Source organism: Oryctolagus cuniculus, chromosome 4 (genome assembly GCF_964237555.1).
Source record: "Oryctolagus cuniculus chromosome 4, mOryCun1.1, whole genome shotgun sequence".
In the NCBI taxonomy this organism is placed as follows: Eukaryota; Metazoa; Chordata; class Mammalia; order Lagomorpha; family Leporidae; genus Oryctolagus; species Oryctolagus cuniculus.
This window is the reverse complement of record NC_091435.1, coordinates 85485954-85496700: the sequence shown is the minus strand read 5'-3', so window position 1 is coordinate 85496700 and position 10747 is coordinate 85485954. Positions and strand designations below refer to the sequence as shown.

The window sequence follows — 10747 nt, the reverse complement described above, 5'->3', positions numbered from 1 at the left end:
CAAGACCTGGTCCCCAAGTGCACGAGACTTACAAGCCCATTGCCATGCATTCCACACTGACACAACGGGCACCAAGGTTGCCCAGAGGGTCACTCTCTCGAGGACACCAGCAGAGCGAAGGGCGGAGGTGGCCTGTGTCACTTGTCCCCAAACTCCATCGGCTGGAAAACTGGCTCACGGCCTCCTCTATGGAGAACAGAGGCTTAAAACATGGATTCTTGGGGACTGTCAGTCTGGTCTCCTTTTCAGGGCCAACTCCCCCGGGACAGCTCAGAAAGAAGTAGCCAAAGGGACAGGCGAGAGAGAGGGTGAGAGCTCCCAGCACCCAGGAGCAGCACCCAGGGGCAAGGAGCCCCACAGGGTGACTCCAGCCAATCTCCTTTTAGGTAAGTCAGTTTCACCTCCGAGTGATAAAGAAGCCTCAAACTTCACAGGGAAGAGGGCTTCTATGCTTCCCCTGCTGTTTGCAGAAGTAGAGCGAGCAAGAGGGTTTGAGAAGACCGAATCCAGGAGCCAGCCGACAGGCCTCCCCAGGGAAATCTTGGAAACCCCCTGACTTTCCCTGGCATTGTGCTCAGCCCCAGGCCCTTCCTCCTGCCCTGGTTTCGGCCACTGTCTCTGAGCAGGCACCAGTGGCCAGGCCTGTCACATGGCCTGACACCTGGGCTCTGTGCCCGGTCTGCGGGCCACTTTGGGCTGGAGCTACTGGTGGGAGCTGATTCGGGAGCCTGGCCCAGCCCTGCGGCTTTGATGGGATTTCATCATCCCGCCTGCGAGCTTGGCGGGGCGCCTGGGAGAGCGGCACCGCGCGCGTTGCCTGTTGCCCGTTGCCCGGGGGCTATCTGCTCTCACCAGGAGAGGCCCTCCCGTCTGAATACAGGAGAGCTTGGAGGTGACCGGCTGAGGCTGGGCTCCGTGGGCCCTGCAGCCCGGGAACTGTGCCCATGCCAAGACCATCTGCCTCTGCGGACTTTCCCAAGGGGCAGAGACAAGATAAAACGCAATGAGAATCAACACTGAATAACTCCCGCACGATTTTATTGCAGGTTAAACAAAATGTCTCAGATGAAAGTACAGGAGACCTTCTTTAACCTAACCCCCGCTGTAAATATGCATTAACTCAATCGGTATCAGCAATTAAGGCCTAGTTTGAGAACAGTGGCCTGAGACAAAAAAGACATTATCATCCTGGGAAATGAATCCAGAATAAAAGGAATTTATTCCACCTTAGCTAATGAGCAGCTGGACAGGGATGGAAAAGCCGGCCTTGGGCTGGGAATTGCTTTTGACCGTGCAGCCGGGGGAGGAGAAGAGGTCCCCCTCCTCGGAAAGCTCTTGGCAGCACATTAGGGACATTGTTACAATGCAAATGAGGAAGACCGTTGTGTCTGGGTGGTTCATGGGTTTAGTAAAAGGAGTAACATTTCAATTAGTGGGGAAGGAATGAGAACCTGCCTCAAAGAGGCTTAATTGGCAACTTGGCGTTCCCAGGGGGCTTTGAAGTAGCATCAGAGAAGGACCGTTCTCAGAGACGGGTGGGGAACGGAGTGACTGCAGGAGCCCGGGCCGTGGGTGGAAGAGGCAGATGCGGATGCTCAGATGGGAAAGCGCGTGGCACCACGCAGAGCCCCGCCCCTGCCTCCCGGGTCTGCACCGCACCACGCAGAGCCCCGCCCCTGCCTCCCGGGTCTGCACCGTTAGCTCCACGCCGCCTCCTCCCTCCGCCGCACCTCCGCCAGCATTGGGATCATCCCTGTCCAAGGCAGTCGCCCTCATGAAACCCTCTCGCTTTAGAGACTGCTGCCCCGGCTTGCCAGTGTGGGGTCCCCTTTCCCCATTCCTGAGTCCCTTGTCCCTGGGTCTCTAAGTTCCACACCCCCAGCAAATGGGAAACTCACCTCCCACTTGCAGCGAGCTATGGGGGGAGGGGTGCACCACTGCATACAAACATGAATTCTCTGTGTGTTGTTCAAGGCCCGCAGGCAGATTCAAGGACAGTATTAACTCAGGGCCGGGGGCTGGCCGGGTGGTTTGTCAAGATCCCCTGCAGACTCCACAGGTGGCAAAGGCGCCCAGACCTAGGTTATTCCCCAGCGCTGTCTCTCATTGCCGTGGCGTCCCTACGCATAGCTCCTGCTCCGAGTCTCACATCCTCACACATCTTTCTCCTCCATCCAGTCATTCACAGGCCCTGGCGAACTTTTTCTCCCCTGATGGGGAGGAACTCTCTAAAGGAAATGTTACAGATAATATGTCAAGATAATTGTTTGAAAAGAAGTTTGGAAGAAAATTCCACTAACCCTGTGTTTTAGCTGAAAGATAGTAATCTGACCAGGGATTTGGAGAACTGTCCAAACCAGCCTCCTAAGTGGTGTGCTGGTCTTCCTGAGCTTGAAAAAGGCAGAAAGAAGAGCTTCCAATGACCCGTAGCTCCCTGGGCCCTCTCGTGTTGACTTGGGGAGGGCGAGCTCCGCCCGAGGCCCGTGAGGGCATCCGTGGACACGACCGGGTTCTGCAGGAGGTCTCCGCACGGAACCCAGGCTGAGGCCGCGGTGACGCTGTGTCTCCCGCAGTCTGCCCCAAACACGCCGGACCCAGGGCCGGGCTCCCTCCCCGGGTCTCCGTGTCCTGTGGGTGGCGTCTCCTGGAATGCTGGCTCATATCTCTGGAGCCTGTGGTTTGGGGATTGCCATTAGCCAACTACAACAGGGCCTGGAGAGTTTATTTTGGGTCTAAAATGAGAACCGGACCCACCCTCTGAGTAATGCACATCCCTCAGCAGGTCTCAGCCGGTGGCCTGCTATGTTACAAGCGACCCCTCTTCCTGTCAGCCTCCCCCTGGATGCCTGTGCAGCCACCACCTTCCCCTGCTGCCTCCTTGCAGCTGTGACTGACAGGGAGCAGGGCCCCCGCATGCACCCTGCACGTTCCTGTGTGCCCAGACAGCTGGGCCTCCAGGCAGCCGCTAAGGCTCGTCCAATCCATCCTGCCCCTGTGGGGAACGAGAACAGAGACTTAGACCAGCAAAGCCAATGCCCCATCACCATCGTGAGGGCGCTGAAGACCCAGCCCTCGTAGCCCGTTTCCATCAGCCACGCAGGGTTCTTCTGCCCCTGATTTGTCTTACTGACTAGAGGCTCAATCCAGGGGGTGGTGCAGAACCCTTGTTTAGGGCTAAGGAACTTGCCGATATTCCAACCAATGCATACCTGGGAAACGGAGGCCCTGAGCGGTGGAGGACCCTACCCAGACACCTGCAGGGAACACAGGACAGAGCAGACACCCAAACCCAAACTCTTCTAATATTGCCCGGGCCTAGTGGAATGTCCCCAGCATGGAAGTTAATTTGCAAAAACCATACAGGAGGCAAGAGAGAGCAGGAGAAACATCTGCTGTGTGGATGCGACAGGGCCCCTGCCCCAGACCTCCCTGGGACGGGCACCACTGTAGCCTCCCGCCGTGCTGTCACCAGGGGCTCGTGCGGGCCTGGGACCCCAGTCTCCCAGGGCCTTGCAGTGGCCGGGCCTCCAAGGAAACAAGCAGACTGAGCCCACGCCTCAGCATTTACTCCTCCCCGCTGGGGACCAGGAAATCAACGTTCTTTGAAACGCGAGGGTTTGGGTGCACATGGCGACAGGTACTCACCACCTCCTTGCCTTCCTCCCCCCTCCAGGTAGGCAGGCCTTGAGGAGTCTGGGCACTGAGTCTGGGCGGGTCCCCAACACACCACGCAGGTCCCCCGAGGCCGAAGAGAACCCGTGTCCTGCTGCATCCACAGTCCAGGGTCCCATCAGTGCCTCTCAGAGCTGTTGTCAGAGGCCTGGGAACAGATAACCAGAAGTTTCAGCTGCCTGTTTTAAAAGAACATGACTTGAGCAAGCACCTGTCTGTGCGGGGATTGGTCAGTCTGGCTGCTGGGGAGTGCCTTCTAGAACGTGCAGGGAACAGTACAGAGTTACACATGGAAAAGACGAGCTGGTCTCCCCAGGCCAGAGTCTCGCCAGTAAAGCAGATCTTAGAAACAGTCCAGAGAAGAGCGAGCACCAAATAAATCCCCAAAAGGATGACGACGAGTTCCTTCCACACAGATTTCTCAGAAACAAAAATAGGAAATACGTGAGACACATGCTGCCTCTGACACAGGAGGCATCGAATTCACCGGTCAGCTCTCTCAATGCGGAAAAAAACTTTCTCTCTATGGGGCAGGTGCTGTGGCATAGTGGGTGGGGCTGCCACCTGCAGTGCCAGCATCCCATCTGGGTGCCTGTTCGAGTCCCAGCTCTCTGCTGTGGCCTGGGAAAGCAGTGGAGGATGGCCCAAGTCCTTGAGCCCCTGCACCCATGTGGGAGACCCTGAAGAAGCTCCTGGCTCCTGGCTTTGGATCAGTTCAGCTCCGGCCGTTGCAGCCATCTGGGGAGTGAACCAGCAGATGGAAGACTTCCCTTTCTCCCTCTCTCTCTCTCTCTCTCTGTGTCTCTGCCTCTTCTTCTCCTTCTCTCTCTCTGTAACTCTGCCTTCATATAAATAAATACATCTTTAAAAAAAAAAAGATTTCTCAATTTCTCACACAGTGAGAGATGAACTCCTGAACAATTCCCTGTTTGTGTCTACACACGCAAACAGATGTGCCTGTAAAACAATACATAAACGTTTTCCAGGGCCGCCTTCAAGAGAAGTGTGCGTGTGGCCACACCATGTGTAAAAGCTTATCTCTGGGCCCAAACTCTCACTCATCTCTCATCTAGAAAGCGGCAGGGCCTCAGAATGGCCCCTGGTTTTGAGTCAATGTCCATGGTGCTGTCTGAAATGCAGATCTGACCACTTCCTCCGGCTGAAACTGCCCATGGCTCCCCTTGCCCACAAGATAAAGCCCACCCCAGAGGTATAAAGTCCAGCCCCCTTCCCCAATCTCTATGCTCCTGTTTCCTGCCTCTTGGCAGCAGCATGGGGTTCTCCATAGTTTCCCACCCATACCCCACACCATTCTCCTCTGAGACTTGACCCCCTGCCAGGGACTGCCTCTCCCCCTCCCCTAAAGTAGAGCCCCTCCCACCTGCTTCTCATCGTCCCACAGTGCCCTGAGCACATTTTCATCTTGCTCTCAAAGTCCTCTGAATTGTTGTCTATATCTGCTACTCTACTTAAATATATGAAAACCTTTTATTGAATAAGAAATGATTTACATCAGAAACTATCTGAATCTTTCTTTAGGGTTTATTTATTTATTTTATTTGAATGGCAGAGGAGCAGAGAGAGAGAATGAGAGACTTTTTCTATCCACTGGTTCCCTCCCCAAATTCCTGCAACAACCAGAGCTGGGCCAGGCCCAAGTCAGGAACCCAGAACTCAATCCAGGTCTCCCCACATGGGAGACAGGAACCCAAGTACTTGAGCCATCACCTGCTGCCTGCCAGGGTGCGGGTCAGCAGGAAGCTGGATCAGAGGGGAGGTGGGACTCCATCCCTGGCACTCCCAGAATGTGTCTAGTGGTGGCTTAGCCTAGTACACCAAAATGTACACCCCCCAGAACTGCCTGAACTTAAGCATGCAACCTGTTAGATGTTTTCCATTTTTAAAAAGCACCTCGAACATGAAGCAGCCACTACATTTTTGAGGTCAGAAGCCGAGCTTAGTTCATCACCGGATGGCTGGCACGCAGTACATACCTAACAAATGGTTGTTGAACAAGTCGATGAGTGGTTATCTCCCCATCTTTTTCTATCTGAAGCACTGATCCTCTCTGCCAATTCCCCTTTTGCCTGAGTCGCCCGATGGGATAACTCGGGATTTCTGGTCCAGGCTTTGAGAGCCTGGACTCTGAATAGTGAGAGGGAAAGGAAATGTCAGGAGTTGGGGTGAAGAGATGGGAGACGCTTGACCGATGAGCAGCAAAGCTGGATGTGCAACTTGGTAAGAGCCAAGGCCTGGCGCTAAGAGAGCACAAGTCTCCCCGTAGCCTCAAAGTCAGATCGCGCTGCCGAGGCAACTTGCAGCACCTGTATCAGTTAAGGACACGGGAAGTCACCAGAGAGTCACGTGCTTCAGCCTCTTGACAACAGAGCCAAGAAAAAGGAACAAGCGCGGTTCGTTTCTTCCACCTTCGGCCTCGAGGGCCAACATCCACGTTGCCTTAAGTCAACCTGAGGAGCAAAAGTCCATTCCCCGTACACCCAAAAAATCGCTCATAGGATGTGTGGCATAGAACAGGGCTCCCTTAGTCACGTTCCCATCCACGCATGGGTCTGAAGAGCCTGCGGCAGTGGCCTACCCCTTAGTTAGCACTTGGCGTGTGCCAGGCCCTGCAGGGAGTGAGCACACCATTCCATACGGATTCTTCCCAGCGATTCCCTCAGCTGGCTGATATTGTCTCCATTTGACAGATGAGAAAACTGAGCACCTAGAGCTGAAGTCTGAACCCAAGCCCTTGGTTCCAAGGCCCTTGATGACTACTCCTCTGCCAGGAGCCACCTGCATAAGTTCCCTAGCATCCCTGCTACTGATGAGAGAGAGCAGTAGTGCAGAGGTGCACAGATCCTGAACTGGGGACTCCCTCCAAAACCTAGGGGCCAGAGGACTCCAGACAGAGGGATCAGCCTCCAGCCAGGTCTCCTGAACCGGATGAGATGGTGCCGGCTTGAGGGCTTGCTCCACATCCTCAGTGGTACAGCTGGAAACCCAAGTTCAATACCATCCAGGCCTGAAGCCTGAATCTTCATTTAAAAAAACAAGTGTTTATATATTTGAAAGGTACAGTGTGTATGAGAGACAGAGAGAGATCATCTACTCACTGTTTCACTACCCAAATAGCAAATGGCTGCAACAGTCTAAGCTGGCCTGTGCTGAAGCCAGGAGCCATGAACTCCAGCCGGGTCTTTTCTTTGGGTGGTAGGGGCCCAAGTACTTGGGCCATCTTCTGCTGCTTCCAGGTGCGTTATCAGGAAGCTTGATGGGAAGCAGAGCAGCTCTCAGGTACGGAGTGCCAGTGTTGAAGCTGCAGCACAACGCCGGCACCGGAGCTGGAATTCCTCGGGTAGACCTCCTCCTGCGGAGTTAGGGTTCCTCAGTTAGGTTCGCTCAGGGCCTCCTCCTGAAAGAACTCTTCTGGGGAGGGTTGGGGTACACAAAGATGGAAGCCCTTACAACCCCTGCTCCTCCTGAGACGCAGCCAAAGGAGATGCATCCTTCTGGATAGAGGAGAACTGCGCCCCAAAGAATCATTTCTTTGTAAACTTTATTTTCCTTTCATTTGAAAGGCAGAGAGACAGCGAGGGAGAGACAGAAAGACAGGCAAAGAGAGACCTTCTATCCTCTTTTTTACTCCCCAAATGTCCATAAGAGCCAGGAGCCTAGAACCCAGCCCAGATCTCCTATGTGGGCGGCAAGGGACCCAAGTACTTGAGCCATCACCGCTGCCCCCAGGGTGCTCGTTAGCAGGAAGCTGGATGAGAAGGAGGCGAGCAGGGACTCCAACCAGGGCCTCTGATAGCAAATGCGTGTGTCCCGAGCGGAGTCGCTCATGACCACTGCACCAAACACCCACCCTGCCAAAGAAGCCTTTCTGAGTGTGAGCTTGGCCTGGACGTCCTCAACACAAGGCTGGATGCGGGTGTGGGGCCGCCACCTCCCTGACCGAAGTGAGTGCTCCCTGCAGAGGGTCAGGTCACCCCGGGACCTCGCCAACGTCAAGTCCCAGGGAGGGGCAATGTGGTCCGATCAAGCCAATGACAAAAGCAGGGGCCCATTCCTCCGCTGGAGGACAGAGACAGGGCCAGCCTATTCCCAGCCCAGGCTGCTAATGAACCTGCTCCCCGCCTCTCAGAGAACCCTGTTTACACTGCGTACCCCCACAGCCCTAATCCCTGGGCTCCTGCTCTGGGCTTCTTCCTGTCTCTGTATATCCGCTCCACCATACTTGTGGACCACAGTCGTCACCGCAGGGCAGAACCCTGTTTGCGGAATTCGGAGCCCTTCAGGTTTGGGGCCAACAGGAGAAAATATGGAAAAGGAAACCCAAACATTTACAAACGTTCTTTAATGTTTAGTTCAAGCTGTCCACGCAGATAAGAGAGTGCCTGGGAGACACCATTCTTCCTGGGACTCCCTTACTTTGTTCCCAATGAAGACAGACTTAAAAAAAGCCCCCAGTCACCAGTCCCTGCTTCTGTCTTGCTTCTTGGGGGCTATGATCTTTTTCATGTATTTGCTTCAACACTATTGTATTTCTCCTGTACTTTGAAATCGAACCCCTCTTTGATGGAGATTAGCAGGACGTGCTTTCGCAAATCCCTAATGAACTCTCACTTGGAAAACACCCAAAACAAGGATGATGCAGGAAGGGTGGTGACATTTTGTTTAAAGTGAAGGGAGAGGGAGCCCCTCTCTCCTGGTTACCGCTTCTTTGGTCCACCCCAGAGGAATAATCAGCCCCAAACCACAGACGGGATCACTTACAGCTCTGCTTTCAGCTGCCCAGGTCTTTCGGATTGTGTTGACGCGGTCAAGGGCTTCAGGCCAGCCAGGGTGGGCCCCTGCCAGCCCCGTCTTGCTGGGTCTCCCATCCTCTGGGATCAAGCCAGTGCTGATCTGTCAGAAAGTGACTGTGGATGGATCCTTCGTGACGCCCGTGGTGAACTTCGGAGGAGGGAAGTGTTCAGACGTGGAGGCAATACTCTTTGGGGGACCCTTCGGCTCCTGCCTGGAGGAGCCACAAACGGAGTCTGCAGTAACCACTGGCTGAACAAAAGGAAAATGTACCCCAAATGGAACCCCGTGGTTGCTCCGGACCATGGAAAATATCTCATGGTGCCCTAAATCTAATCAACATTCATTTTCCAAAGAAACTATTAAAAATAAGTATAGGAGAAAGAAGTGAGCAATAAAACGAAGCCATTAGACACTCCTAGATTGGTTTTCTTGTTTTTCCCTGAACAGGAGTTTCCTCAGGGAGAGGTGAACTCTGATCCTTGGTATTTTTGTAAACAAAGCTGGACAGTTCACGATAGGTCAATTGCAACTGTCACAGTGTCACATTCTCCTGGCGGCCCAGCAGAGCAAGGGCCCGACTCCAGGAAGCCTGCATCCCCTGCTTGTCGCATCACTTAGTGGTGCAGGCTTAGAAGAGTCTTTGCCTATGGAGTCTCTGCTTCCTCATCTATAAAATGGGGCCACGCTTCCAGGTGCTGTCCTGTGTGGGTTTGCTCTGAGGATCAAACAAGGTCACGAAGGAGTCTGCACCTTTGGTCTGTGGACTTTTTAAAAAAAGATTTATTTATTTGAAGTGCAGAGTGGCACAGAAAGAGTGAAATAGAAAGAAAGATAAAATCTATTCAGTTGTTCATTCTCCCAAATGGCCACAATAGCCAGGTCTGGGTCAGGCCAAAGCCGGGAGTCAGGAGCTCCATCCCGGTTTTCCATGTGGACGGCAGGGGCCCAAGTACTTGGGCTGTCATTCGCTGCTTTACAGGCCCATTAACAATTGTGCTGGGCTGGGAAGCGGAGGAGCAGGACTTGGACCTGCATTCCAACAAGGGATGCTGGCATCACAGGCAGCAGCCCAACGTGCTGCATCAAGCCGCCGGCCCTGGGGCAGTGGACTTTAGAAGCGGAGATTCTGCCTTTGGTCATTATTGCACCCACGCCATCATTCAGAACTTCTCATCTCAAGGGTTCAGACTGCTTTACCCCTGGACTCATGCTCATGTTATTGGCTCAGCCCACAACACCCACTTCCCTAGTCCAGTAAAGTTTCTTTTCTTTTTAAAGATTTATTTATTTGTTTGAAAGGCAGAGTTACAGGGAGGCAGAGGCAGAGAGACAGACAGAGAGAGCTAGAGAGAGAGGGAGGGTGGAGGGAGGGAGAGGACCAGGTCTTCTATTTGCTGGTTCACTCCCCAAATGGCTGCAATAGCTGGAGCTGTGCCGATATGAAGCCAGGAGCCAGGAGCTTCTTCCAGGTCTCCCACACAGGTGCAGGGGCCCAAGCACTTGGGCCATCTTCTACTGCTCTCCCAAGCCATAGCAGAGAGCTGGATGGGAAGTGGAGCTGCTGGGACTCGAACCAGTACTCATATGGCGTGCTAGTACTGCAGGCAGTGGCTTTACCTGCTAAGCCACAGTACTAACCTCCTCTGACTTTCAAATAAAGAAATAAGTCTTTTTTTTTTTTTTTTGGACAGGCAGAGTGGACAGTGAGAGAGAGAGACAGAGAGAAAGATCTTCCTTTGCCATTGGTTCACCCTCCAATGGCCGCCGCGGCCGGCACACTGCGCTGATCCGATGGCAGGAGCCAGGTGCTTATCCTGGTCTCCCATGGGGTGCAGGGCCCAAGCACCTGGGCCATCCTCCACTTGCACTCCCTGGCCTCAGCAGAGAACTGGCCTGGAAGAGGGGCAACCGGGACAGAATCCGGCGCCCCGACTGGGACTAGAACCCGGTGTGCCAGTGCCACAAGGCGGAGGATTAGCCTAGTGAGCCTTGGCACCAGCCCAAGAAATAAGTCTTAAAGAAGAAGAGGAGGAGGCGAGAAGCAGCTGGGACTCAAACTGGCACTCATATGGGATGCTGACACTGCAGGCGGCGGCTTTACCCACTATGCCACAGCGTCGGCCCCACTAAAGTTTCTAAAATCCACTTCTCTCCAGACTTCATTCAAAGGTAAACTTTTCTGTAAGTCTTCTCTTTTTCTCCTGTCCCACGTTCCCTGTGAGTTCCTGCAGCGGGTCCTCTCCTGGAATTAGCACTTTTGTCT

General features: G+C 53.9%; 1 long non-coding RNA gene across 1 annotated transcript; it reads right to left on the bottom strand.

Annotated features, from left to right (window-relative positions):
* Positions 1–1649: 1649 nt before the first annotated feature.
* On the bottom strand, positions 1650–8933 carry LOC108177992 (uncharacterized). Its single transcript, XR_007908852.2, has 4 exons — positions 8452–8933; positions 6789–7042; positions 3646–3820; positions 1650–2992 (listed from the first exon to the last, which is right to left on the bottom strand). It is a non-coding gene; the product is annotated as an uncharacterized lncRNA (long non-coding RNA).
* Positions 8934–10747: the final 1814 nt, after the last annotated feature.